Genomic DNA, 26,725 nt, shown 5'->3' on the forward strand with positions numbered 1-26,725 from the left:
CAGCATCATGATGGTCGCATCCGTGTTTGGCGACATCGCGGTGAACGCCCTTTGGAAGCGTGTAATCGTCATCGCCATACTGCCGCATCACCCGGCGTGATGGTATGGGGTGCCATTGGTTACACATCTCGGTGACCTCTTGTTCGCATTGACGGCACTCTGAACAGTGGACGTTACATTTCAGATGTGTTACAACCCGTGGCTCTACCCTTCATTCCATCCCTGTGAAATCCTATATTTCAACATGATAATGCACGACCGCATGTTGCAGAGCCTGTACGGCGCTTTGTGGATACAGAAAATGTTCGACTGCTGCCCTGGAAAACAGATTCTTCACATTTGTCACCAATTGAAAACGTCTGGTCAATGTTGGTCGAGCAACTGGCTCGTCACAATACGCCAGTCACTACTCTTGATGAACTGTGGTATCGTCTTCAAGCTGTATGGGCAGCTGTACCTGTACACGCGATCCAAGCTCTGTTTGACTCAATGCCCAGGCGTATCAAGGCCGTTATTACGGCCAGAGGTGGTTGTTCTGGGTACTGACTTCTTAGGATCTATGCACCCAAATTGTGTGAAAATGTAATGACATGTCAGTTGTAGTGTAATATATTTCTCCGATGAATACCCGTTTATCGTCTGCATTTGTTCTTGGTGTAGCAGTTTTCATGGCCAGTAGTGCATGTCATCATTTTTTTAAATAATATTTTCATAATTTGGGGCCACAGTCATAATATATTTCTTCATAGTCAGTACCGCCATTATTTTTTTTTATTTGCACTCTTACATTTACACGTTCATGGCTTCGGTTTCAAAGTGCCATTATCAAAAGTATTAAGTGTTATACAGTGCCGAAGATGGCATACTGTCGTATTTAAAATACACTATTAGACACATTGTCTATCTATCTATATCCGAATCCCGCTCCTGCTAATGCCGGGTCTGGGTGTTGACGAGTCCTCTCCATTTGGCTCGGTCCCTCCACCACTTTTCTTCCTCCACTTGCTGCCAGGTCACACCTCCCCTTTCCACAGATATTCTCACTCCCATTTTCCACCGTGTTCTTGGGCGCCCTCTAGGTTTTTCCATCCATCTTCAGTTCTTCCATAATTTTGGGGAGTCCCTACCCATGTTATCCTCTAAACATGCCCATACGATCTTAATCTGTTTTTTTTTTCAATTTCTTCTCTCATACTTTCTTGTTTTAAGGTCCTTTCTAATCTCTACATTCCTTACTCTGTCAATTCTTGTTTTTCCATTAAATGCTCTGAGAAATTTCATTTCCCCTGCTTGCAGTCTGCTCCAGTCCCTTTCAGTCACTGCCCATGTTTCTCTACCATAGGTGACATTGTCTAAGGGTCAATATTTCTGGTAGAAGCCTACTGATGTCTTTTATCACTGAGTACGCTATCGTAGGCACTGAATTCAGCCAAGATGGTATACTCAGTGATAAAAGAAAACAGTAGGCTCTTACCAGAAATTTTGAACCTTAGACAATGTGTCTAATAGTGTATTTTAAATACGACAGTATGCCAAAATGGTTCAAATGGCTCTGAGCACTATGGGACTTAACAGCTATGGTCATCAGTCCCCTAGAACTTAGAACTAGTTAAACCTAACTAACCTAAGGACAGCACACAACACCCAGCCATCACGAGGCAGAGAAAATCCCTGACCCCGCCGGGAATCGAACCCGGGAACCCGGGCGTGGGAAGCGAGAACGCTACCGCACGACCACGAGATGCGGGCGACAGTATGCCATTTTAGGCACTGTATAACACTTAATACACGTGATAATGGCACTTTGAAGCCGAAATCATGATCGTATAAATGGGACACTGCAAATAAACAGTGTAATGGCGGTACTGACTTCAAAGAGCTGTGTCTGTGCACTCGCTGTGCCACGACTTTTGTCACCTCAGAGCACTGCGTGCGTTTCGTCCCGGGGCGGGCAGCGGCTGTAGGCTAAAGGCGTCACACCAGCCTCTGACCCGAAGACCTCAACGGCGACGAGAACATACCGGTGCTACCCTCTGAGCAGTACTGTTGCTCGGTTAACAGAGGAGCCCGTCGTGGTTGAGGTTGAGGGTGGGGTTGAGGTTGAGGCAGCGGCGGCCGGCGCTGTCGGCAACATCCGCCACGCGCGCACCCGGCCGTCGCGGATTGAGGTCCTCCGCCGCCCCCGCCTCCCACGCGGCGCTGCAGACCGTGACGGGACTGCGCACAGCCCTAGCCACACTGCAGGACCCGTCCAGTCCGAAATACAGACACTACCACACGCACAGTGTTACACTTTCAGACATACGTCAGTGAGAGCTCTGGAACTGTAAGTAGGCTGGTTAGGTTTTTATCGTCGTGTGATAGTCAGAGGAACGTATCTCCATAAATGCGATTTCCGGTTTTTTGTTTTAATGTATGCCCCCACGGTAATCAGGTTGTCTCAAAACGGCGTATCTCTATCTCTTCTCGTTGCGAGAATGAGCTCCTGCGTATCTCCAGGTTGTGAGCTTAATTTAGTGACAGATAAACGTATTGGCTCTCACGTTCTTCTGTCTCGAGTCAGTGCATCTCTATTTTCGGATCAGCAAAACGTATGGGCACTTACGTTCTTCTGACTGCTTACTTCATGAAGCAAATTTGGAAATACGTTTTTATTCAGCAGATACCATTATCTGCTTGTTTTGTATAATACAGGGTGATTCAAAAAGAATACCACAACTTTAGGAATTTAAAACTCTGCAACGACAAAAGGCAGAGCTAAGCAGTATCTGTTGGCGAATTAATGGAGCTATAAAGTTTCATTTAGTTGTACATTTGTTCGCTTGAGGCGCTTTTGACTAGCCGTCAGCGTCAGTTGATGCTAAGATGGCGACCGCTCAACAGAAAGCTTTTTGTTTTATTGAGTACGGCAGAAGTGAATCGATGACAGTTGTTCAGCGTGCATTTCGAACGAAGTATGGTGTTAAACCTCCTGATAGGTGGTGTATTAAACGTTGGTATAAACAGTTTACAGAGAATGGGTGTTTGTGCTAAGGGAAAAGTTCTGGACGGCCGAGAACGAGTGATGAAAATGTAGCACGCATCCAGCAAGCATTTGTTCGCAGCCCAGGAAAATCGACTCTCAGAGCTAGCACAGAGCTGCAAATTCCACAATCAACTGTATGGAGAGTCCTACGAAAAAGGTTAGTTATGAAACCTGAACGTCAACTACCCGAGGCGATGGATCGGCCGCCAGGCAGCCCGTGACAGAGCACTTCATCACTGGCCTCCAAGAAGCCCTGATCTTACCCCCTGCGATTTTTTCTTATGGGGGTATGTTAAGGATATCGTGTTTCGGCCACCTCTCCCAGCCACCATTGATGATTTGAAACGAGAAATAACAGCAGCTATCCAAACTGTTACGCCTGATATGCTACAGAGAGTGAGGAACGAGTTGGAGTATCGGGTTGATATTGCTCGAGTGTCTGGAGGGGGCCATATTGAACATCTCTGAACTTGTTTTTGAGTGAAGAAAAACCTTTTTAAATACTCTTTGTAATGAAGTATAACAGAAGATTATATTATGTTTCTTTCATTAAATACATATTTTTAAAGTTGTGGTATTCTTTTTGAATCACCCTGTACTATTTTGCTCCATTTGTGCACTATTTTCCTGTGTGCTGAAATTATTTGTTGTCTAGCAGATAATAACGAAGCTTGCGACGCCAAGTAGAAACTTCGCATCCCGCCTCCCTGCTGAATCATTCGTCTGTTCATCAGTTCTCGAAACTACGTGCGAGCTTTCAAGCCGTTGTACTGACCTTGCAAGAATCAGTAAGCGGAGAAACGCTAAACAATGAGTGCCATTTGTAAGCATTGTCGCCGGCCGCGGTGGTCTCGCGGTTCTAGGCGCGCAGTCCGGAACCGCGCGACTGCTACGGTCGCAGGTTCGAGTCCTGCCTCGGGCACGGATGTGTGTGATGTCCTTAGGTTAGTTAGGTTTAAGTAGTTCTACGTTCTAGGGGACTGATGAGCACAGCTGTTAAGACCCATAGTGCTCAGAGCCATTTTTGTAAGCATTGTCAACACAGTCACGTTGCTGTCATTCTCACTTCAAATTTTCTTTAGTTTCGTGTGGTATTCACAGTGAAGAGGTTGTTGCTAGTGTGCGCTCTCTGTTACATAAAAAGTGACTTTACGAGGAAGGAGAATGGTTGAGCTAGTGACGCAAAATTAATAAAATGTTGGTAACGCCACGTAGCGCTCTGTATGAAAATCACTGGCTGTGCTGTGTGCAGTCTGTGGCTGGTTGGCATTGTTGGAATATTCGGTATTGTAGTGTTGGGCAGTTGGATGTGAACAGCGCGTAGCGTTGGACAGTTGGAAGTGAGCCGCCAGCAGTGGTGGATGTGGGGAGAGAGATGACAGAATTTTAGGAGCGGACGATCTGGACGTGTGTCAGCCAGAAAAACGAAATTTGTAAAGATGCATGTCATCAATTGATATATATATATATATATATATATATATATATATATATATATATATATATATATGATGACTTTTGAACATTGTTGTTGTTGTGGTCTTCATTCCTGAGACTGGTTTGATGTAGCTCTCCATGCTACTCTATCCCCTGCAAGCTTCTTCATCTCCCAGTACCTACTGAAGCCCACGTCCTACCAACTGACCCCTTCTTCTAGTCAAGTTGTGCCACAAACTCCTCTTCTCCCCAATTCTATTCAATACCTCCTCATTAGTTATGTGATCTACCCATCTAATCTTCAGCATTCTTCTGTAGCACCACATTTCGAAAGCTTGTCCAAACTATTTATTGTCCATGTTTCACTTCCATACATGGTTACACTCCATACAAATACTTTCAGAAACGACTTACTGACAAATCTATACTCGATGTTAACAAATTTTTCTTCTTCAGAAACGCTTTCCTTGCCATTGCCAGTCTACATTTTATATCCTCTCTACTTCGACCATCATCAGTTATTTTGCTCCCGAAATAGCAAAACTCCTTTACTACTTTAAGTGTGTCATTTCCTAATCTAATTCCCCCAGCATGACCCGACTACATTCCATTATCCTCGTTTTCCTTATATGCCCCTTTCAACACACTGTCCATTCCGTTCAACGTTTTTGAACATTATTAAGGTTTGTTCTCTATCAAGATCTTTCATTTGCTAACTATGCCTATCAGTAGTTAGTGCCTTCAGTAGTTGGAAACTTTTGTTTAGCTGGCAGTATTGGCGCTCGCTGTATTGCAGTAGTTCGACTAATGAAGATTTATGTGAGATAAGTGATTCATTAAAGGTATATGCTATTGTTACTCAGGCCTATTCTTTTGTAGAAATTATTAAAAGTCCGATTGCCTTGCGCTAAAAATATTGTGTGTCAGTTTAGTGATGATCAGAATAAGTAAAGAGAGAACTGTGTGAGTACGTTCAGTTCTGCTCAGCTGTTTGAAAATCAAATGACATAAGAGGTTTATCAGCACAGCAATCATAATTTTTCAAAGGGGACGTTCCATAGAGCTATGAAGGGTAGGGGGCCACAGCACGGTCGGAAGCAAGACAAAACTATTTATGTAGTTATCATATGGTTTCTGAAGCACGGTATTAACTTCATTGGCGTTCCAAACGTCATGGGGCAGCGAAATGTACCTAGGCTATACACGTGGCGGTAGTATAAAAGGGCAGATCATGGGCGGAAGTGTTATTTGTCCTCAGGCGATACATGTGAAAAGGTTTCCGACGTTATTATGGCCGCTCGATGGGAATTAACAGACTCTGAACGGAAGTGGTAGTTGGAGCTACAGGGTGTTTCAAAAATGACCGGTATATTTGAAACGGCAATAAAAACTAAACGAGCAGCGATAGAAATACACCGTTTGTTGCATTATGCTTGGGACAACAGTACATTTTCAGGCGGACAAACTTTCGAAATTACAGTAGTTACAATTTTCAACAACAGATGGCGCTGCAAGTGATGTGAAAGATATAGAAGACAACGCAGTCTGTGGGTGCGCCATTCTGTACGTCGTCTTTCTGCTGTAAGCGTGTGCTGTTCACAACGTGCAAGTGTGCTGTGGACAACATGGTTTATTCCTTAGAACAGAGGATTTTTCTGGTGTTGGAATTTCACCGCCTAGAACACAGTGTTGTTGCAACAAGACGAAGTTTTCGACGGAGGTTTAATGTAACCAAAGGACCGAAAAGCGATACAATAAAGGATCTGTTTGACAAATTTCAACGGACTGGGAACGTGACGGACGAACGTGCTGGAAAGGTAGGGCGACCCCGTACGGCAACCGCAGAGGGCAACGCGCAGCTAGTGCAGCAGGTGATCCGACAGCGGCCTCGGGTTTCCGTTCGCCGTGTTGCAGCTGCGGTCCAAATGACGCCAACGTCCACGTATCGTCTCATGCACCAGAGTTTACACCTCTATCCGTACAAAATTCAAACGCGGCAACCCCTCAGCGCCGCTACCGTTGCTGCACGAGAGACATACGCTAACGATATAGTGCACAGGATTGATGACGGCGATATGCATGTGGGCAGCATTTGGTTTACTGACGAAGCTTATTTTTACCTGGACAGCTTCGTCAATAAACAGAACTGGCGCATATGGGGAACCGAAAAGGCCCATGTTGCAGTCCCATCGTCCCTGCATCCTCAAAAAGTACTGGTCTGGGCCGCCATTTCTTCCAAAGGAATCATTGGCCCATTTTTCAGATCCGAAACGATTACTGCATCACGCTATCTGGACATTCTTCGTGAATTTGTGGCGGTACAAACTGCCTTAGACGACACTGCGAACACCTCGTGGTTTACGCAAGATGGTGCCCGGCCACATCGCACGGCCGACGTCTTTAATTTCCTGAATGAATATTTCGATGATCGTGTGATTGCTTTGGGCTATCCGAAACATACAGGAGGCGGCGTGGATTGGCCTCCCTATTCGCCAGACATGAACCCCTGTGACTTCTTTCTGTGGGGACACTTGAAAGACCAGGTGTACCGCCAGAATCCAGAAACAATTGAACAGCTGAAGCAGTACATCTCATCTGCACGTGAAGCCATTCCGCCAGACACGTTGTCAAAGGTTTCGGGTAATTTCATTCAGAGACTACGCCATATTATTGCTACACATGGTGGATATGTGGGAAATATCGTACTATAGAGTTTCCCAGACCGCTGCGCCATTTGTTGTTGAAAATTGTAACTACCGTAATTTCGAAAGTTTGTCTGCCTGAAAATGTACTGTTGTCCCAAGCATATTGCAACAAACGGTGTATTTCTATCGCTGCTCGTTTAGTTTTTATTGCCGTTTCAAATATGCCGGTCATTTTTGAAACACCCTGTACATGCATGGGACATTCCGTTTTGGAAATCGTTAGGGAAGTCAGTATTGATTCGTCCACAGTGTCAGGAGCGTGCCGATAACGCCACACATGTCTGGCGTCGCACCCCACCACGGGCAACGCAGTGGCCGACGCTCTCCACTTGGCGACCGACAGCAGCGCCGTTTGCGTTGTCAGTGCTAGCAGACAAGCAACACTGCGTGGAATAACTGCTGATGCGGCCGCTGTGACCGAGCGGTTCTAGGCGCTTCAGTCTGGAACCGCGCTGCTGCTACGGTCGCAGGTTCGAATCCTGCCTCGGGCATGGATGTGTTTGGTGTCTTTACGTTAGTTAGATTTAAGTCTGGGGGACTGATGACCTGAGATGATAAGTCCCATAGTGCTTGGAGCCATAACTGCAGAAATCAATGTTGGATGTACGACGAATGACAGTACTGCGAGATTTGGCGTTAATGGGCTGTGACATCAGACCACAGATGCGAGACTCTTCCCTAACAGCACGACATCGCGTGCAGCGCCTCTTGTGGGCTCGTGACCATATCGATTGGACCCTACACCATTGGCAAACCGTGGCCTGGTCAAATGACTCCCGATTTTATTTGGTAAGAGGTGATGGTAGAGATAGCGTGTGGTGCAGACCCGCACTAAGCGATGGATCCTGGGCACTGCGCACACTGGTGATGGCTACATAATGGTGCTGGTGTGTTTACACGGAATGAAGTGGGTCCTTTCATCCATCTGAACCTATAATTGAACAGTTTTTCATGTTCAACATTCTTACAAAAATTTTTAAATGAACGCACTGCAGTTTGACTGTATTGTCACTAATTTACTTAAGACCCAGGTTTCGGTCTTTTATGCCATTCACTTGAAAATGGCATAAAAAGCCGAAACCTGGATCGTAGTTAAATAAAGAACAATACAGTCAAATTTGGAAATTTGTGGTAAGTACTATGGGACCAAACTGCTGAGGTCATCGGTCTCTAAGCTTACACACTACTTGATCTAACTTAAACTAACTTACACGAAGGACAACATGTTGTGTTGGCACAAGAGCCAACACCGTGTTACTAGAGGAGGCCGAAATGCACGCGTCTTAGCTCTTGGAGACTGGCGTGAGGAGGGAAGGACTATACTGACGCGAGGTCTGGAACATGACAAGGAATTAGAATTCAGAAAGCGGACGTAATTAGTTTGATACTTAACTTTAATCCATTAATGGTGAACGTCGTTGTTGACAGTACATGATTCACAATATTGTCTGTTCAGAATACGTTCTTCAAGATATGACTTCTAGTAACTGAATATGGCGCCATGCTAGGTCGTAGCAAATGACACAGCTGAAGGCTATGTTAAACTGTCGTCTCTGCACGTGAGAGCGTATGTAGTCAGTGAACCATCGCTAGCAAAGTCGGCTGTACAACTGGGGCGAGTACTAGGGAGTCTCTCTGGACTAGACCTGCCGTGTGGCGGCGCTCGGTCTGCAATCACTGATAGTGGCGACACGCGGGTCCGACGTACACTAACGGACCGCGGCCGATTTAATGGCTACCACCTAGCAAGTGTGCTGTCTGGCGGTGACACCACACAACACACACAGCCGGCCGCTGTGATCGAGCGGTTCTAGGCGCTTCAGTCTGGAACCGAGCGACCGCTGTGGTCGCAGGTTCGAATCCTGCCTCGGGCATGGATGTGTCTGATGTCCTTCGGTTTGTTAGGTTTAAGTAGTTCTAAGTCCAAGGATCAGATGACCTCAGACGCTAAGTCCCATGGTGCTCAGAGCCATTTGAACAAGACAAATGGCTCTGAACACTATGCGACTGAACTTCTGAGGTCATCAGTCCCCTAGAACTTAGAACTACTTAAACCTGACTAACCTAAGGACATCACACACATCCATGCCCGACGCAGGATTCGAACCTGCGACCGTAGCGGTCGCTCGGCTCCAGACTGTAGCGCCTAGAACCGCTCAGCCACTCCGGCCGGCTGAACAAGACACATACCCATGCCCCGTGGGAGGACTCGAACCTCTCGTCGGAAGGAGCCGCGCGAACCGTGACAGGATGTCTGAGACCGCGCGGCTACCACACGCGGCAATACAGTCAAATATCGGTGTGTTCATTTGAACCTGTAAGTGACTGGAAATGGTTATGTTCGGCTATTTGTAAACCATTTGCAGACATTGGTGGACTTCATGTTCGCAAACAACGATGCCATGTCACTGGGCCACAATTCTTCGGGACTGGTTTGAAGAACGTTCTGGACAGTTCGAGCGAATGATTTGGCCACGCGGATCTCCCGACAGGAACTCCATCGAAAGTTTATGGGACGTAATCGAGACGTCAATACGTACATAAAATTCTGCATCGGCAAATGTTTCGCAATTATCGACGGTTATAGAGGCAGAATATCTGAATAATTCCAACGCCTTGTTAAATCCATGCCACGTCCAGTTGCGACACTATGCCGGGCAAAAGCAGGTGCAACGCGATATCAGGAGGTATTCCATGAATCTTGTCATCTCAGTGAATAATGCAGACAATAACACATGCACACAACTGGTCATTAAAATTGCTACACCAAGAACAAATGCAGATGATAAACAGTTACTCATTGAACAAATATATTATACTAGAACTGACGAACGATTACATTTTCACGAAATTTGGGTGCATAGATCCTGAGAAATCAGTACCCAGAACAACCGCCCCTGGCCGTAATAACGGCCTTGATACGCTTGGGCATTGAGTCACACAGAGCTTGGATGGCGTGTACAGGTACAGCTGCCCATGCAGCTTCAAAACGATACCACAGTTCATCAAGAGTAGCGACTGGCGAATTCTGACGAGCCAGTTGCTCGGCCAACATTGACCAGACGTTTTCAATTGGTGACAAATTTGGAGAATGTGCTTTCCAGTGCAGCAGTCGAACATTTTCTGTATCCACAAAGCGCCGTACAGGACCTGCAAGATGCGATCGTGCATTATCCTGTTGAAATGTAGGGTTTCGCAGGGATCGAATGAAGGGTAGAGCCACAGGTCGTAACACATCTGAAATGTAGCGTCCACTGTTCAAAGTGCCGTCAATGCGAACAAGAGGTGACCGAGACGTGTAACCAATGGCACCACATACCATCACGCCGGTGATACGCCAGTATGGCGATGTCGAATACACGCTTCCAATGTGCGTTCACCGTGATGTCGCCAAACACGGATGCGACCATCATGATGCTAAAAAAAGAACCTGGATTCATCCGAAAAACTGACGTTTTGCCGTTGAGTGCACCATCGCAGGCGCTCCTGTCTGTGATGCAGCGTCAAGGGTAACCGCAGCCGTGGTCTCCGAGCTGATAGTCCGTGCTGCTGCAAACGTTGTCGAACTGTCCGTTCAGATGGTTGTTGTCTTGCAAACGTCCCCATCTGTTGACTCAGGAATCGAGACATGGCTGCACGATCCGTTACAGCCATGGGGATAAGATGCCTGTCATCTCGACTGCTAGTGATACGAGGCCGTTGGGATCCAGTACGGCGTTCCGTATTACCGTCCTGAACCCACCGATTCCATATTCTGCTAACAGTCGTTGGATCTCGACCAACGCGAGCAGCAATGTCGCGATGCGATAAACCGCAATCGCGATAGGCTACAATCCGACCTTTATCAAAGTGGGAAACGTGATGGTACGCATTTCTCCTCCTTACACGAGGCATCACAACAACGTTTCACCAGGCAACGCCGGCCAACTGCTGTTTGTGTATGAGAAATCGGTTGGAATCTTTCCTCATGTCAGCACGTTGTAGGTGTCGCCACCGGCGCGAACCTCGTGTTAATGCTCTGAAAAGCTAATCGTTTGCGTATCACAGCATCTTCTTCCTGTCGGTTAAATTTCGCGTCTGTAGCACGTCATCTTCGTGACGAATGGCGCCGGAGTGGCCGAGCGGTTCTAGGCGCTACAGTGTGGAACCGCGCGACCACTACGGTCGCAGGTTCGAATCCTGCCTCGGGCATGGATGTGTGTGATGTCCTTAGGTTAGTTAGGTTTAAGTAGTTCTAAGTTCTAGGGGACTGATGACCTCAGAGTTGAGTCGCATAGTGCTCAGAGCCATTATTTTGATGAATTGCGTCGCTCGATGCTATCAGGAAAAGCGTCGAAAGTCCCATGATAGTTCACTTTGGAACATTCTACAGCAGCGAGGCGAACGGTTTCCGTCGCTGCTCCAAAATAGCATTTTGGAGATAGAGCCTTACTGTATCCACGTAATGCCTTGATGAGTAAGAACTTTGGGTTGCCTTGTGTACGTTTAAACTAACGGAGCATAGCTGCTTTCGTCGAAGTCAAAAGTGCGGAATGCGGCAATTCTCATTCTCTTCTTCGGCTGATGCCACAACACGAGTGTATCGAAAACCATACTAGGCGACGCAAGCATGGCAGTTTTAAGAAATTTGTTCCTGTGGCCATTATCCGGAGGGAGCACATAAATATTAGTTTCGTACTGTCCGTACCTGTTTCTTGCTGCAATCTAATTTATGTTCCTGACACTTTTCCCCGTTTTCGTTAAGGCATCTACAGTGTATTTAATGTGGAATAAACATTATATGAGGTATCTGTATATTAGAATATAGTCCACATCCTGATTTTTACATAAATAAATTACTGTTTGCATTCATTCGTTTTACCTGTCAAAATGTGCGTTTACTCTGACTGTTCAGCTTAACACATGAAATAATAAACATCAGAAGAGATGCTCTTGAAAATGATGCCACAGAACTTCCCTCCTCTTCACTCTCGCCATATACCCTGAAAATAACATCTACAGCAAAAGTCTAGTTTTCCGAACACCTAGAATTGTTTATCCACTCCCTAACAAGTATCAGAATCAGTCTGAAATTTCTCCGACCCCCTTCTCGATTAGTCACAATTGCATCTTTTGCGCCGGCCGTTGTGGCCGTGCGGTTATAGGCGCTTCAGTCTGGAACCGCGTGACCGCTACGGTCGCAGGTGCGAATCCTGCCTCGGGCATGGATGCGTGTGATGTCCTTAGTTAGGTTTAAGTAGTTATAAGTTCTAGGGGACTGATGATCTCAGTAGTTAAGTCCCATAGTGCTCAGAGCCATTTGAACCATTTGAAATTTTGCATCTTTTGCATCTTTCCTCACCTAAAAGTCTATAATGTTAACAAATGGTTCGAATGGCTCTGAGCACTATGGGACTCAACTGCTGTGGTGATAAGTCCCCTAGAACTTAGAACTACTTAAACCTAACTAACCTAAGGACATCACACAACACCCAGCCATCACGAGGCAGAGAAAATCCCTGACCCCGCCGGGAATCGAACCCGGGAACCCGGGCGTGGGAAGCGAGAACGCTACCGCACGACTACGAGATGCCGCCTCTCCCACCGGAGGTTCGAGCCCCCTCGGGCACGGGTGTTTGTGTTGTTCTTACCATAAGTTAGCTTAAGCTAGTTTAAGTAGCGTGTAAGTCTAGGGACCGATGACCTCAGCAGTTTGTTCCCTTAGGAATTCAGACACATGTGAACATTTTTGGACTTCACACTTTTCTTTACTCAGGGTCAATTGCCACTTTTCGCACCATACAGATGTCAAATCTAAATCATTTTGCAATTCGTTTCGGTCATCTGATTACTTTACAACACGGCAAATTGGTAAATGACAGCATCATCTGAAAATAATCTAAGGGGGCTACTCAGATTGTCTCCTATGTCGTTAACGTAGATCAGGAACACCGATTATTACTTCTGTTTTACTCGATGACTTTACGTCTATTACTACGAACTGTGACGTTTATGACAGGAAATCACGAATAGAGTCGCACAAAATGGCTCTGAGCGCTATGGGACTTAACATCTTAGGTCATCAGTTCCCTAGAACTTGGAACTACTTAAATCTAACTATCCTAAGGACATCACCCACATCCATGCACGAGGCAGAATTCGAACCTGCGACCGTAGCAGTCCCGCGGTTCCGGACCGCAGCGCCTAGAACCGCACGGCCACCGCGGCCGGCGTAGAGTCGCACAACTGAGGCGATATTCCATAGGCACGCATTTTGGTTAGACGCTTCTGAGGAACGGTGTCGAAAAACTTCTGGAAATCTAAAAATATGGAATCAATTTGACATCCCCGGTCGATAGCACTCGATACTTCACGAGTATAAAGAGGTAGTTGTGTTTCGGAAGAACGATATTTTCTTAATCCGTGCTGACTAAGTGTGAATAAATTGTTTTCTTCGAGGTACTTCATAATGTTCGAATACAGTACATGTTCCAAAACCCTACTACAAATCGACGTTAGTAATATGGGCCTGTAATTCAGCGGATTAGTCCTACTTCCCTTTTTGGTATTGGTGTGACATGAGCAACTTTCCGGTCTTTAAGCACGGATCTTTCTGTGACCGAGTAGTTGTACATAATTGCTAAATATGGAGCTATTGTATCAGCATACTCTGACAGGAACCTGACTGGTATACAATCAGGATCGGAAGCCTTGCTTTTATTAAGTGATTTAAGCTGCTTTGCGACACCGTGGATATCTGTTTCTATGTTTCTCATCTTGGCAGTTGTTCTTGATTGGAATTCAAGAATATTTACTTCGTCTTCTTTGGTGAAGGAGTTTTGGAAAACCGCGTTTAATAAATTTCCTTTACTGACACCGTCATCAGTGAGTTCACCGTTGTTATCGGGCGGTGAATGTATTGACTGCGTCTTGCCACTGGTGTGCTTTATGTGTGAACCAGAATCTCTTTGGGTCTTCTGCCAGATTCCGAGACAGAGTTTCGTTGTGGAAATTATTCATCTCGCATTGAAGTACGCGCTATATTTGGAATATCTGCAAAACTTTACTAGTCTTGGGGATTTTGCGTTCTTTTAAATTTGGTAGCCGGCCGCTGTGGCCGAGCGGATCTAGACGCTTCAGTCAGGAACCGCGCGACCGCTACGGTCGCAGGCTCGAATCCTGCCTCGGGCATGGATGTGTGTGTGATGTCCTTAGGTTAGTTAGGTTTAAGTAGTTCTAAGTTCTAGGGGACTGATGACCTCAGATGTTAAGTCCCACAGTGCTCAGAGCCATTTGAACCATTTTTTAAGTTTGGCATGCTTTTTTCCCTGCTCCTGCAACAGTGATTTGACCCGTTTTGAGTACCATGGGGGATCAGTAACATCATTTATTAATTTTTGTGGTGTATATCTCAGTTGCGGTCGATACTATCTGTTTGAAATCATTCCACAACTTTTCTACGGTTACATGATCAGATCGGAAGGAGTGCAGACTGTCTCTTATAAAGGCGTTAAGAGCAGAAATGAACAGTATGCATATTTTTCTTCACTATATATGACGGTAGTATCTGTTCCCGAAAGAACAGTTACCGTGGATGACCATGCAGCTTTGCTAGAAATGAAATTATAATTAAATGGATACCCTAGCTGCAAACAGGCGTTGATGTACTTCATTGGGGACATGTTGAAAATGTGTGCCCCGACCGGGACTCGAACCCGGGATCTCCTGCTTACATGGCAGACGCTCTATCCATCTAAGCCACCGCGGGCACAGAGGATAGTGCGCCTGCAGGGACTTATCTCTGGCACGCTCCCCGTGAGATCCACATTCCCAACATGTCCACACCACTACATTCGTAGTGCGCCTAATGGATGTTTGCCCATCATACTCATTACTCGTGGCAGATTAATCCACCAAGTCCCGTACGAGTTCGGGCATAGCGGGCATAGCGTGTGCGTTCCCGGCCATTGACCTTCTTGTGCGAACGCACACGCTATGTCCGAACTCGTACGGGACTTGGTAGATTAATCTGCCACGAGTAATGAGTATGATGGGCAAACATCTATTAGGCGCAGTACGAATGTAGTGGTGTGGACATGTTGGGAATGTGGGTCTCACGGGGAGCGTGGAAGGGATAAAAGTCCCTGCAGGCGCACCATCCTCTGTGCCCGCGGTGGCTCAGATGGATGTGCACAGCGATATATTACCCGTCATAGCCGACTGGTATCTCACAGTGAACGATAAAGTAGCAACGAATGAAAAGCTACATAAAATAGGCCTTCATCCAACGCCCAACTGTGACGCATGCGGAAGAGTCGATACGCTTATTCATAGGTTCACGTGCGGACATGCAGAAGAAATTACAACATTTCTCCGTCAACGATTGTCAGTGATAGACCGTACGACGGCCAGTGGTGTAGACCTTTTAGAGATCGTTCAGCCACAGAAACTGAGATACCCATGAGCAAAAAACAACGCTGCAACGTGGATCATGGGCCACACAGCGTCGTTTATTATGTAGAATTGGCATGCTACTTTCCTAGACTATTATTCTTACATAGAAATTGAACACTTTAAAATAAGCCAACATTGTGACTACAGGAGGATATTTGGAAATATGGTGAAAATCATAGTTAACGGTTAAATGCTTCAAATACAATATTTTGGATAGCAGAGGTTCCCAGTTACCTGTGTGTATGAATCCTATTTGATTCCTGGGACTTTGGTTCTTGTCGGAATTTTAAGATACTATTCAGATGCTCACCAGTGCAGAAGGCATTTTTTCTTTCCTATTTTCGTCTTAACATTTTCCTTCTCTCGCAGAGCAGCGGATCAACTTTCCTTCAACAATGAAGTGATAGTCTTTTGTGCACCATAAAATTTTCTGTTTACTACTTGGCAAAAAAAAAAAAAAAACTCAAGAAGGCATTTCATTTTTTATATTGCGAAACGGCAGCCTGGAAATGATATATACTATGTTCATTCTATTCTCATTACAAATCGGAGCAAATGTTTATTTTCCCTTCCTAAAAAAATAAAAAAAAATAAAAATTAAAACAAAAAATAAAAAACTAAATAAATAAAAAAACAAAAAACCAAAAAAGATGGATAGAGAAAAAATAAATAAATAAATAAAGATGGATAGAGTGTCTGCCATGTAAGCAGCAGATCCCGGGTTCGAGTCCCGGTCAGGGCACACATTTTCAACATGTCCCCAATCAAGTACATCAACGCCTGTTTGCAGCTAGCGTGTCCATTTAATTATCATTTCATATTTTTCTTAGTTAAGTGGGAACACCTACGTTTCATAAGTAACAAAATAGTCATCAAGCGAGTGCCAAGTTTCAACAAAAAATCGCAGACAGTTCTCTCAACCGAAGGGAACACGTGTGCCCTTGATGACTGCACGACACGAAGCTTTACGACTCGCCTGATTCCGGCAACACCAACATTGGAATTACGGATTTATGGAGAGCGCTACAGGATTCATGGTATCAGATTACATCAGGACCACTTCAGACGTTAGTCGAGTCCTATGCCACGTCGTGTTGCGGCACTTCCGCTTGCCCGCGGTGGCCCTGCACGACATTAGGCAGACGTAGCATAATTAATGGTAAACATGAAATAATTTCAAATATCATGCCAGACACTTAAGTTTTACTGCATCAACAACGAAAACTTTGCTAAGCCATAGCCCTTTTTTTAATCTGTTGGTGGGGGCCGACGAGGGGAGTGGGGGGGGGAGGTGAGGGAGGGGGACGTCAGAGAGAAAAGTTTCGGAAACTACCCGGTCCAGTTAGCCTAATGTGACCACCGTGTATGTTCGACGTCAACGTGCAGTTCAGAATGGTTCAAATGGCTCTGAGCACTATGGGACTTAACATCTACGGTCATCAGTCCCCTAGAACTTAGAACTACTTAAACCTAACTAACCTAAGGACATCACACAACACCCAGTCATCACGAGACAGAGAAAATCTCTGACCCCGCCGGGAATCGAACCAGGGAACGCGGGCGCGGGAACCAACGTGCAGTAACCACTCAAAGCAAGAGTCAGGAATAGCGGTGGACGCTACGTAGAGCGCGTGTCTGTGTGTGTGTGAAGAGGGGGGGGGGGGAGGGGGGGATGGGGGGGAGGTTGTGGAGAACAGTGCAGTCGTTTAATCTTTGTTGATCCATTATGGATCGTGGGACGACGGCTGACACGAACTCCTTGATGCAATAATTTACCAACAACCGTATGATCTGTAGAACTTTATTTTATTTTATGAACTTTGATGTGCTAGCAGTTTCGGCATTACATTGATGCCATCTTTAGGCCCCACTCGTCATAGTCGTAAGATCGCTATACACGGAAGGAGCCATATAACTGGATCCGTGAATCAATCGTCCTGCAGCAGCTCTTGGTGGCCAAGTGTGTACAGCGAGAGGAGGTTCCTTCTGTATCATGACGCATGAAGAAACACGGCGATGTTCTTGTGGTGTCACCGCCAGACACCACACTTGCTATGTGGTAGCCTTTAAATCGGCCGCGGTCCGCTAGTATATGTCGGACCCGCGTGTCGCCACTGTCAGTGATTGCAGACCGAGCGCCGCCACACGGCAGGTCTAGTCTAGAGATACTCCCTAGCACTCGCCCCAGTTGTACAGCCGACTTTGCTAGCGATGGTTCACTGTCTACATACGCTCTCATTTGCCGAGACGATAGTTAGCATAGCCTTCAGCTACGTCATTTGCTACGACCTAGCAAGGCGCCATTACCAGTTAGTATTGATACTGAATCATGTGCAGTCAAGAGCGACGCTCATCATTAATGGATTAAAGTATTCCACAGCTACGTCCGTTTTTTCTAAAGTCTAATTCCCTTGTCCTGTTCCAGACCTCACGCCAGCCTGCGTGAGCTAAAACGCGTGCCTTTCGGCTTCCTGTAGTAAACCGGTGTTGGCTCTCCTGCCAACCCACAACAGTTTTATTAGGCCGTCGGAACTTGTGTGGGTTTACCACAGTGACAAAATTCCAGGAGCGCCCGAACAGGCACGTGCTGTCCAGCGACGAGGGAGGAGGCGGGTGAGCGGAGCGGAGCGCCCTGTCGCCTGCTCGCCCAGTCTTTGATACACGGCAGAGTCTGGAGGGGAATGCACACGCACTGTACGTCCAGTATTAAAACTGCAATATCCATGATCCATTATGTCAGGAACTTCGATAGACAGTCACTGGAAATTTTTACAAAGTATTGAGTAACTCCTTTTCTTGCCTCTTGCTTCTTTAATCATTACTTCTGCTTCCTCTTCGCTTTCATGGGTCTAAAGCGATCGATTTTCTGGAAGGCTTGACGTATATTCCGTCCTGGAGTGCTGTCAAGTTGCTCCATCTTCCTAAACGCTATCACAGCATCACAAACACCCAGACGTAGAGTTGTCATAGTTACAAACAACTTTTTGGTATGAGGATCCAAGTAACAGTATAGGAAGACTGATTCGGTTTTTACGTTTCGAGCAAGCAGACATTTGAAAAATAGGTCAGAACGACATATGTCTCTGTAGACTGGTTTAAAAGCATTTGAAAAGTAGTTCAGAATGAGTTATGTGTCTATACACTGGTTTAATAGCATTTGAAAATTAGGACAGAATGAGTTATGTCTCTATACACTGCATGTGCTATGCTGTTTCTGTACCTGAATTGTTCGTCTGCACATACTGACTGAGCTTTGCAATACCTGCACCGTGAATCAGCACTTGGTGGTCAAAGATCATATATATAGTATTCAAGAATGAGAATTGGTAGAGCACTTGCCTGCGAAAGGCAGAGGTCGCGAGTTCGTGTCTCGGTCCGGTACACAGTTTTAATCTGTCTGGAAGTTTCATCAACAGTATTGTCATCATCAGTGTATTACTTCTGCAATAACGTAGCCCACACTACTCTGCTCATTTCTTGTATGGTTTCTTTCTTACAGCCATTCCTTAATAATGTTGAACTTCATCAATGTTTTTATCTGCAAGTCTTCCATTACCATTTTTAGAGTTTAGCTCTAAATTCAGTACTTACAGAGCACTGACCATAGATGCATATGGAATATCGCCATTTCTGTTTTCACTGTGCATCCATCGTCTTAACATGAACATGAAATCAAGGGATAAACAGCTGAAAACCACAGCTTTATTTTCATTTTTATTTACACGTCAAGTTCCGTAGGACCAAATTGAGGAGAAAATCTCCAAGGCCATGGAACGTGTCAGTATATGAACTTACAATATAAAAGTAATAAGACATAAAAATAAATGTTCATGAACCTGAAAAAAGTCTGTTCATAATTTTAAGTAAACGCTATCAGCAGTACAAAAGAATCAGCTTAATTTTTTCAAGGAACTCCTCGACAGAATAGAAGGAGTGACCCATGAGGAAACTCTTCAGTTTCGATTTGAAAGCGCGTGGATTACTGCTAAGATTTTTGAATTCGAGTGGCAGCTTATTGACAATGGATGCAGCAGTATACTGCACACCTTTCTGCACAAGAGTTAAGGAAGTCCGATCCAAATGGAGGTTTGATTTCTGCCGAGTATTAACCGAGTGAAAGCTGCTTACTCTTGGGAATAAACTAATATTGGTAACAAGAAACGACAATACGGAGTATACATATTGAGAGGCCAATGTCAAAATACCCAGACTCGTAAAGAGAGGTCGACAAGAGGTTCGTGAACTCACACCACTTATTGCCCGAACCGCCAGTTTCTGAGCCAAAAATATCGTTCTAGAATGGGAAGAGTTACACCAAAACATAATGCCATACGACATAAGTGAATGAAAATAAGCAAAGTAGACTAATTTACGTGTCGAAGTATCACTTACTTATGATACCGTTCGAATATTAAAAATGGCGGTATTAAGATCCTGAACGTGGGCTTTCCACTACAGCTTACTATCTATCTGAATACCCAGTAATTTGAACTGTTCAGTTTCACTAATCATATGCCCGTTCTGCGAGAGTAAAACGTCAGGTTTTGTTGAATTGTGTGTTAGAAACTGTAAAAAACTGAGCCTTACTGTGATTTAACGTTAGTTTATTTTCTACAAGCCATCAACTGAGGTCATGTACTGCACTATTTGAAACCTAGTCAATGTTGCACACAATATCTTCTACTACCAAGCTAGTGTCATAAGCAAACAGAAATATTTTAGAGTTACCCATAATACTAGAGGGAATATCATTTATATAAATAAGGAACAGGAGCGGCCCCAACACTGATCCCTGGGGCACCCCCACTTGGCAGTACCCCACATAACAGCCGTTATCAACATTGTGAATAATGACCTTTCGCTGCCTGTTGCTAAAGTAAGAGGTGAACCAATTATGAGCTACTCCCCGTATTCCGTAATGGTCCAACTTCTGGAGCAATATTGTGAGATAGACACAGTCAAATGCCTTAGTTAAATCAAAGAATACGCCAAGCGTTCGAAACTTTTTGTTTAGCCCATCCAGTACATCACAGAGAAAAGAGAATATAGCCCTTCAGTGTCCCAAAGTTCGACACAGAGGCAGGTCAGCATGGTGCAGTACATAGCTGTGTGTCAAGCGGGTGTGGCCAGTGCAGAGCCGACAAAGTACTACTGAGTCCCTACGAGTGGGTCGCATCGATGTCAATTGTAATTATCCGGGCTGTTATGACGTGGTCGGTTGATGAATTCTGTGTCGATTCCCAACGTTTCGTCTCCGACTGCGGGAGACATCTTCAAAGGGGGTCTGCAGCTCGATGGAAGGTCCAACACACCCACTGGCTCGCTACTGACTGCCGCTAAATTCCGTGTCCGCGCACTCCCACGCCGCGGCGTGAGGTCACGTGTTTTGAAAACGTCAGTGCAATTGGCCGCTGTCCGTCGCCGTCGATCGCCGTTGTCATCACCCAGTAGTGGGCGGGTGGTACACATCTTCTTTAACACCGGCATCCATATACAGTTTAATTTCACGCCCTCCTCCTTTCGGTTGAAATTATTTGGCTGTTTAGCGATTTCGACTGCCTCCCTGTAGAGCCTTTCGTAATATCCGCTTGTGGCCGCTAGTACTTGCGTCTCCTCGAAACGAATATTATGGTTTCCTGGCTGGAAAGCATGCTCCGCAACAGCTGATCGTTCCGTTTCTCCTCTTCTACAATTTCCCTTGTGCTCTTCCAAACGTTTAGAAACCGTTCTTTTAGTGGTACCCGCATAAACATCACCACAGCTGCATGGGATCCTACACACTCCAGATTTTTCCAATGGTTTGCGAGCGGCCTTTGGCTGTGTGGTGTCACCGCCAAACACCACACTTGCTAGGTGGTAGCTTTAAATCGGCCGCGGTCCATTAGTACATGTCGGACCCGCGTGTCGCCACTGTCAGTAATTGCAGACCGAGCGCCACCACACGGCAGGTCTAGAGAGACGTACTAGCACTCGCCCCCAGTTGTACAGCCGACGTTGCTAGCCATGGTTCACTGAGAATTACGCTCTCATTTGCCGAGACGATAGTTAGCATAGCCTTCAGCTACATTTGCTACGACCTAGCAAGGCGCCATTACCAGTATAGATATTGAGATTCTAGTTGTATCATCAAGAGCGATGTTCTACAAATTTGGATTAAAGTTAAGTATTCCAGAAGCTACGTACTTTTCTTTATAGCCTTCATTACGTATCCTGTTTCAGACCTCACGCCAGCCTGCGTGAGCTTTTAGCGTGCATTTCGGTCTCCTCCAACGAAACAGTGTTGGCACTTCTGCCGACACTTCAGGCAGGCTTAAGGTATTCCTGTATCTTCCTGGTGGGCTTGTAAATTACAGTAATATTCCGCTTCGTCAAGATCCTCCCTATTCTTTCCGTTACATTTTTAACAAACGGCAGGAAAACCTTAGATTTTGCAGTAGCCTGTATGTCAGTATGATTTCTGCGTGGCTGCCTCAACGCACGTTTTATTTCGGCGGACGAATATCCGTTCTTCATTAGTGCATTGTGGAGATGTTCCATCTCAGCGTCGAACAACTCAGGTTCACAAATGTTTCTAGCTCTGTCCGCTAACGTCTTGATAACACCCCGCTTCTGTTGTGGGTGGTGGTTCGAATCCCGGTGCGAATAACGGTCCGTGTGCGTGGGTTTGCGGTATACTGAGTGGCCCAAACTACCATTTTCGCGGCGTGGGAGCGCGCGGACACGGAATTTAGCGGCAGTCAGTAGCGAGCCAGTGGGTGTGTTGGACCTTCCATCGAGCTACGGACCCCCTTGAAGATGTCTCCCGCAGTCGGAGACGAAACGTTGGGAATCGACACAGAATTCATCAACCGACCACGTCATAACAGCCCGGATAATTATAATGGACATGATATTTCCGGCCGTGAAAGTCTACATTTTAGTATCGCGTGGATGACCGCCACACATCCGTCGTCTCCTTGATAGGATGGAGTTTGTTTGGCGTCGAAAACTTTGCGGCGTAAGACTGCCCGCAAATCAGTCGCCGGGAGGCCAATGTCCAGAGATGGTTGGTTTACTGGTGGCCTCTTTGGCAAGGTGGTCAACATTTTCATAGCCGGGTATCCGAACGCGGCCTGGGGTCCACACAAAGACCACAGAACGGCCGCTACGGGCAAGAGCATTGAGGGACTCCTGGGCAGCCATCACCAGACGAGAGCGAGCAAAACACTGGTCGATAGCTCGTAGACCACTCAGGGAGTCGCTACAGATAACGAAAGACTCACCTGAGCAGGATCGGATATACTCTAGGGCACGGAAGATGGCGACCAGCTCATCGTGTTTGTGTGTGGGTGTAAGCTCGCGCGAGCTGCTGGGAAAATGGGGAGGTCCTGGTGTTCAGGAAGTATCCCCAGTTCAGTGGGAAGCGATTCTGGGAAACAGAGCATCAGAAACAGCGGGGAACGTGCAAGAGGCCATAAAAATAAAAAAGGAAAAAGTGAAGGATGGAGTGGGAGCATTGTGGTGTGTGGCAGTGACAAATTGTCTCATTTTTTGCAGACGTTGGATGCTTTCGCACGCCATTCAAAAACATAACTGCCAGCACTCGGCAATCCCCGTGGCCTTCTCGGCGCCTGGAGGTCGTACTGTCCGTTTGCCTCGTCATCGTGGCGTGGAATTCGACTATTCGTATTTTTTAGTTTCACGTCAATAATGGTGGCTATGGAGTGACGCTAAGTAGGGATGGGACAACGGAACGCAAATAACGATAAATATAAATATCGATCGTCAAATGTCGTCGCATTAAGTTTCCACAGTATATCGAAGATTACTACACCACTGGCCATTAAAACTGCTACACCACGAAGATGACGTGCTACAGACGCGAAATTTAACCGACAGGAAGAAAATGCTTTGATATGCAAATGATTAGCTTTTCACAGAAAACACACAAAGCTGGCGCCGGTGGCGACACCTATAACCTGCTGACATGAGGAAAGTTTCCAACAGATTTCTCATACACAAACAGCAGTTGACCGGCGTTGCCTGGTGAAACGCTGTTGTGATGCCTCGTGTAAAGGAGGAGAAATGCGTACCATCACGTTTCCGACTTTGATAAAGGTCGGATTGTAGCCTATCGCGATTGCGGTTTATCGTATCGCGACATTGCTGCTCGCGTTGGTCGAGATCCATTGACTGTTAGCATAATATGGAATCGGTGGGTCCACGAGGGTAATACGGAACGCCGTGCTGGATCCCAACGGCCTGGTATCACTAGCAGTAGAGATGACAGGCATCTGATCCGCATGGCTGTAACGGATCGTGCAGCCACGTCTCGATCCCTCAGTCAACTGATGGGGACGTTTGCAAGACAACAACCATCTGCACGAACAGTTCGACGACGTTTGCAGCAGCTGCGGTTACCCTTGACACTGCATCACCGACAGGAACGCCTGCGATGGTGTACTCGACGACGAACCTGGGTGCACGAGCGGTAAAACATTTTTTCGGATGAATCCAGGTTCTGTTTACAGCACCGTGATGGTCGCTTCCGTGTTTGGCGACATCGCAGTGAACGCATATTAGAAGCGTGTATTCGTCATCGCCATACTGGCGTATCACCCGGCGTGACGGTGTGCGGTGCACATTGGTTACACGTCTCGGTCACCTCTTGTTCGCATTGACGGCACTTTGAACAGTGGACGTTACATTTCAGATATGTTACGACCCGTGGCTCTACCCTTCATTCGATCCCTGCGAAACCCTACATTTCAGAAGGATAATGCAAGACCGCATGTCGCAGGTCCTGTACGGGCCTTTATGGACACAAAAAATGTTCGACTGCTGCCCTGGCCAGTACATTCTCCAGATCTCTCACCAACTGAAAACGTCTGGTCAATGGTGGCCGAGCAAGTGGCACGTCACAACACGCCAGTCACTACTCTTGATGAACTGTGGTATGGTGTTGAAGCTGCATGTGCAGCTGTACCTGTACACGCCATCCAAGCTGTGTTTGACTGAATGCCCAGGCGTATCAAGGCCGTTATTACGACCCGAGGTGGTTGTTCTGGGCAGAGATTTATCAGGATCTATGCACCCAAATAGCGTGAAAATGTAATCACATGTCAATTCTAGTATAATATATTTGTCCAATGAATACCCGTTTATCATCTGCATTTCTTCTTGGTGTAGCAATTTTAATGGCCAGCAGTGTAGAATGAAATGCAAGGTATATTTCGATGCTTCTGGCGGAAAATTTTAATTTCAAAATTCAGGTTGATTATAATTGCACGTGTTATTTAAAACTGTGAGAAATGGGTTTAATGAATTAATAAAAAAAATTAGGGAGCCGAATTTGATTATACTACAGCACGTAAAAAAATAGACAGCATAAAAATGGCTCAAAATAGTGATAATATGAATGAAAAATTAATAAATTCCAAAAATTATTTCCTAAAAAATTATTTGTTGTCATGTTCTGATTTTAATCCACTTCTTCGAAAAGAAATGACTCCATTATGTTTTGGAAAGAGTCTTTCTGCTGTAACTGAAGCCTCTACAACAGATAAATTACTCCTAGCTATCTGATACAAATTGGAACAAGCATGTGGTATTTCCCTCCACACTGTCAATAAGTTACCTCCTAACCGTCTGTGGTTTGGTATTGTTAAATATATCTGTGACCAAAGTGGAAGGTGCATCTGTTATTGTACAAAAATAAGCGGCTATGTCCTGGGCAAAGTTACGGATGTAAAACAGGGGAACCAGCTTCAAAGCCATTTACATAAAAACGTCTTCATGTATCCGCCCTTTTTTATTTGTTAATATCGATAACCATGTCGTGTCATATGATGCACAGTGTCAAGTAAAGTAAAATGTCACACGGTATCATGTCGTATAACACGACTCAAGCCATCCTGTCATCCAGTATGTCATTTTTCACGTCATGCAATAAGCCACAATGCGTCATTAAAGTTTGCTATGCGTACATTCCGGTCTGCGATAATTCCTATCATAGTTGCATGCCTACTCTCGGAGGCATCCTATTGTGGATCCGTCCCTCCCTCTAGAAGAACATAAATTAGTGTCCACAGTCATCACCATACATGTAACAGGGGGTGGGTGTGGTGCAGAAATGGTTGCTCGGGAAAAAAAAAAGTCGATCTCCCCTACATCTAGAAATCAGGAACAAATCCCCTCGCCACAAACTTTATACGCACAGAAAAACTCTAGCTATTACATTTATGTTCTTCAGCCACACGATATTATGTATCGCTTTCTATGGCTGGTGAATCTTCTGGATTTTGGGCACAGCATCATGGACTTTCAAATTCTGAAGGTGGCAGGGGTAAAATATAGGGAGCGAAAGGCTATTTACAATTTGTATAGAAACCAAATGGCAGTTACAAGAGTTGAGGGGCGTGAAAGGGAAGCAGTGGTTGGGAAGGGAGTGTCTTGAAAGGAGGATATAAGATGAACATCAACAAAAGCAAAACGAGAATAATGGAATGTAGTCGAATTAAGTCGGGTGATGCTGAGGGTATTAGATTAGGAAATGACACACTTAAAGTAGTAAAGGAGTTCTGCTATTTGGGGAGCAAAATAACTGATGATGGTCGAAGTAGAGAGGATATAAAATGTATACTGGCAATGGGAAGGAAAGCGCTTCTGAGGAAGAGAAATTTGTTAACATCGAGTATAGATGTGTCAGGAAGTCGTTTCTGAAAGTATTTGTATGGAGTGTAGCCATGTATGGAAGTGAAACGTGGACGATAAATAGTTTGGACAAGAAGAGAATAGAAGCTTTCGAAATGTGGTGCTACAGAAGAATGCTTAAGATTGGATGGGTAGATCATATAACTAATGAGGAGGTATTGAATAGAATTGGGGAGGAGCTTGTGGCGCGACTAGAAGAAGGGATCGGTTGGTAGGACATGTTCTGAGGCATCAAGGGATCACCAATTTAGTATTAGAGGGCAGCGTGGAGGGTAAAAATAGTAGAGGGAGACCAAGAGATGAATACACCAAGCAGATTCAGAAGGATGTAGGTTGCAGTAGGTACTGGGAGATGAAGAAACTTGCACAGGATAGAGTAGCATGGAGAGCTGCATCAAACCAGTCTCAGGACTGAAGACCACAACAACAACAA

The 26,725-nt window shown here is 45.6% G+C and overlaps 1 protein-coding gene and 1 non-coding gene across 2 annotated transcripts in view; one reads left to right on the forward strand and one right to left on the reverse strand.

Moving 5' to 3' along the window:
- The window catches only part of LOC126109840 (solute carrier family 46 member 3-like), a 612,447-nt gene that overhangs the window by 208,298 nt on the left and 377,424 nt on the right, over positions 1 to 26,725 (forward strand). The window lies entirely within an intron of this gene.
- Positions 14,841 to 14,915, reverse strand: Trnat-ugu (transfer RNA threonine (anticodon UGU)). The gene has a single exon. It is a non-coding gene; the product is annotated as a tRNA-Thr (tRNA).

The sequence above is a fragment of the Schistocerca cancellata genome, chromosome 12 (assembly GCF_023864275.1).
Source record: "Schistocerca cancellata isolate TAMUIC-IGC-003103 chromosome 12, iqSchCanc2.1, whole genome shotgun sequence".
Lineage (NCBI taxonomy): Eukaryota > Metazoa > Arthropoda > Insecta > Orthoptera > Acrididae > Schistocerca > Schistocerca cancellata.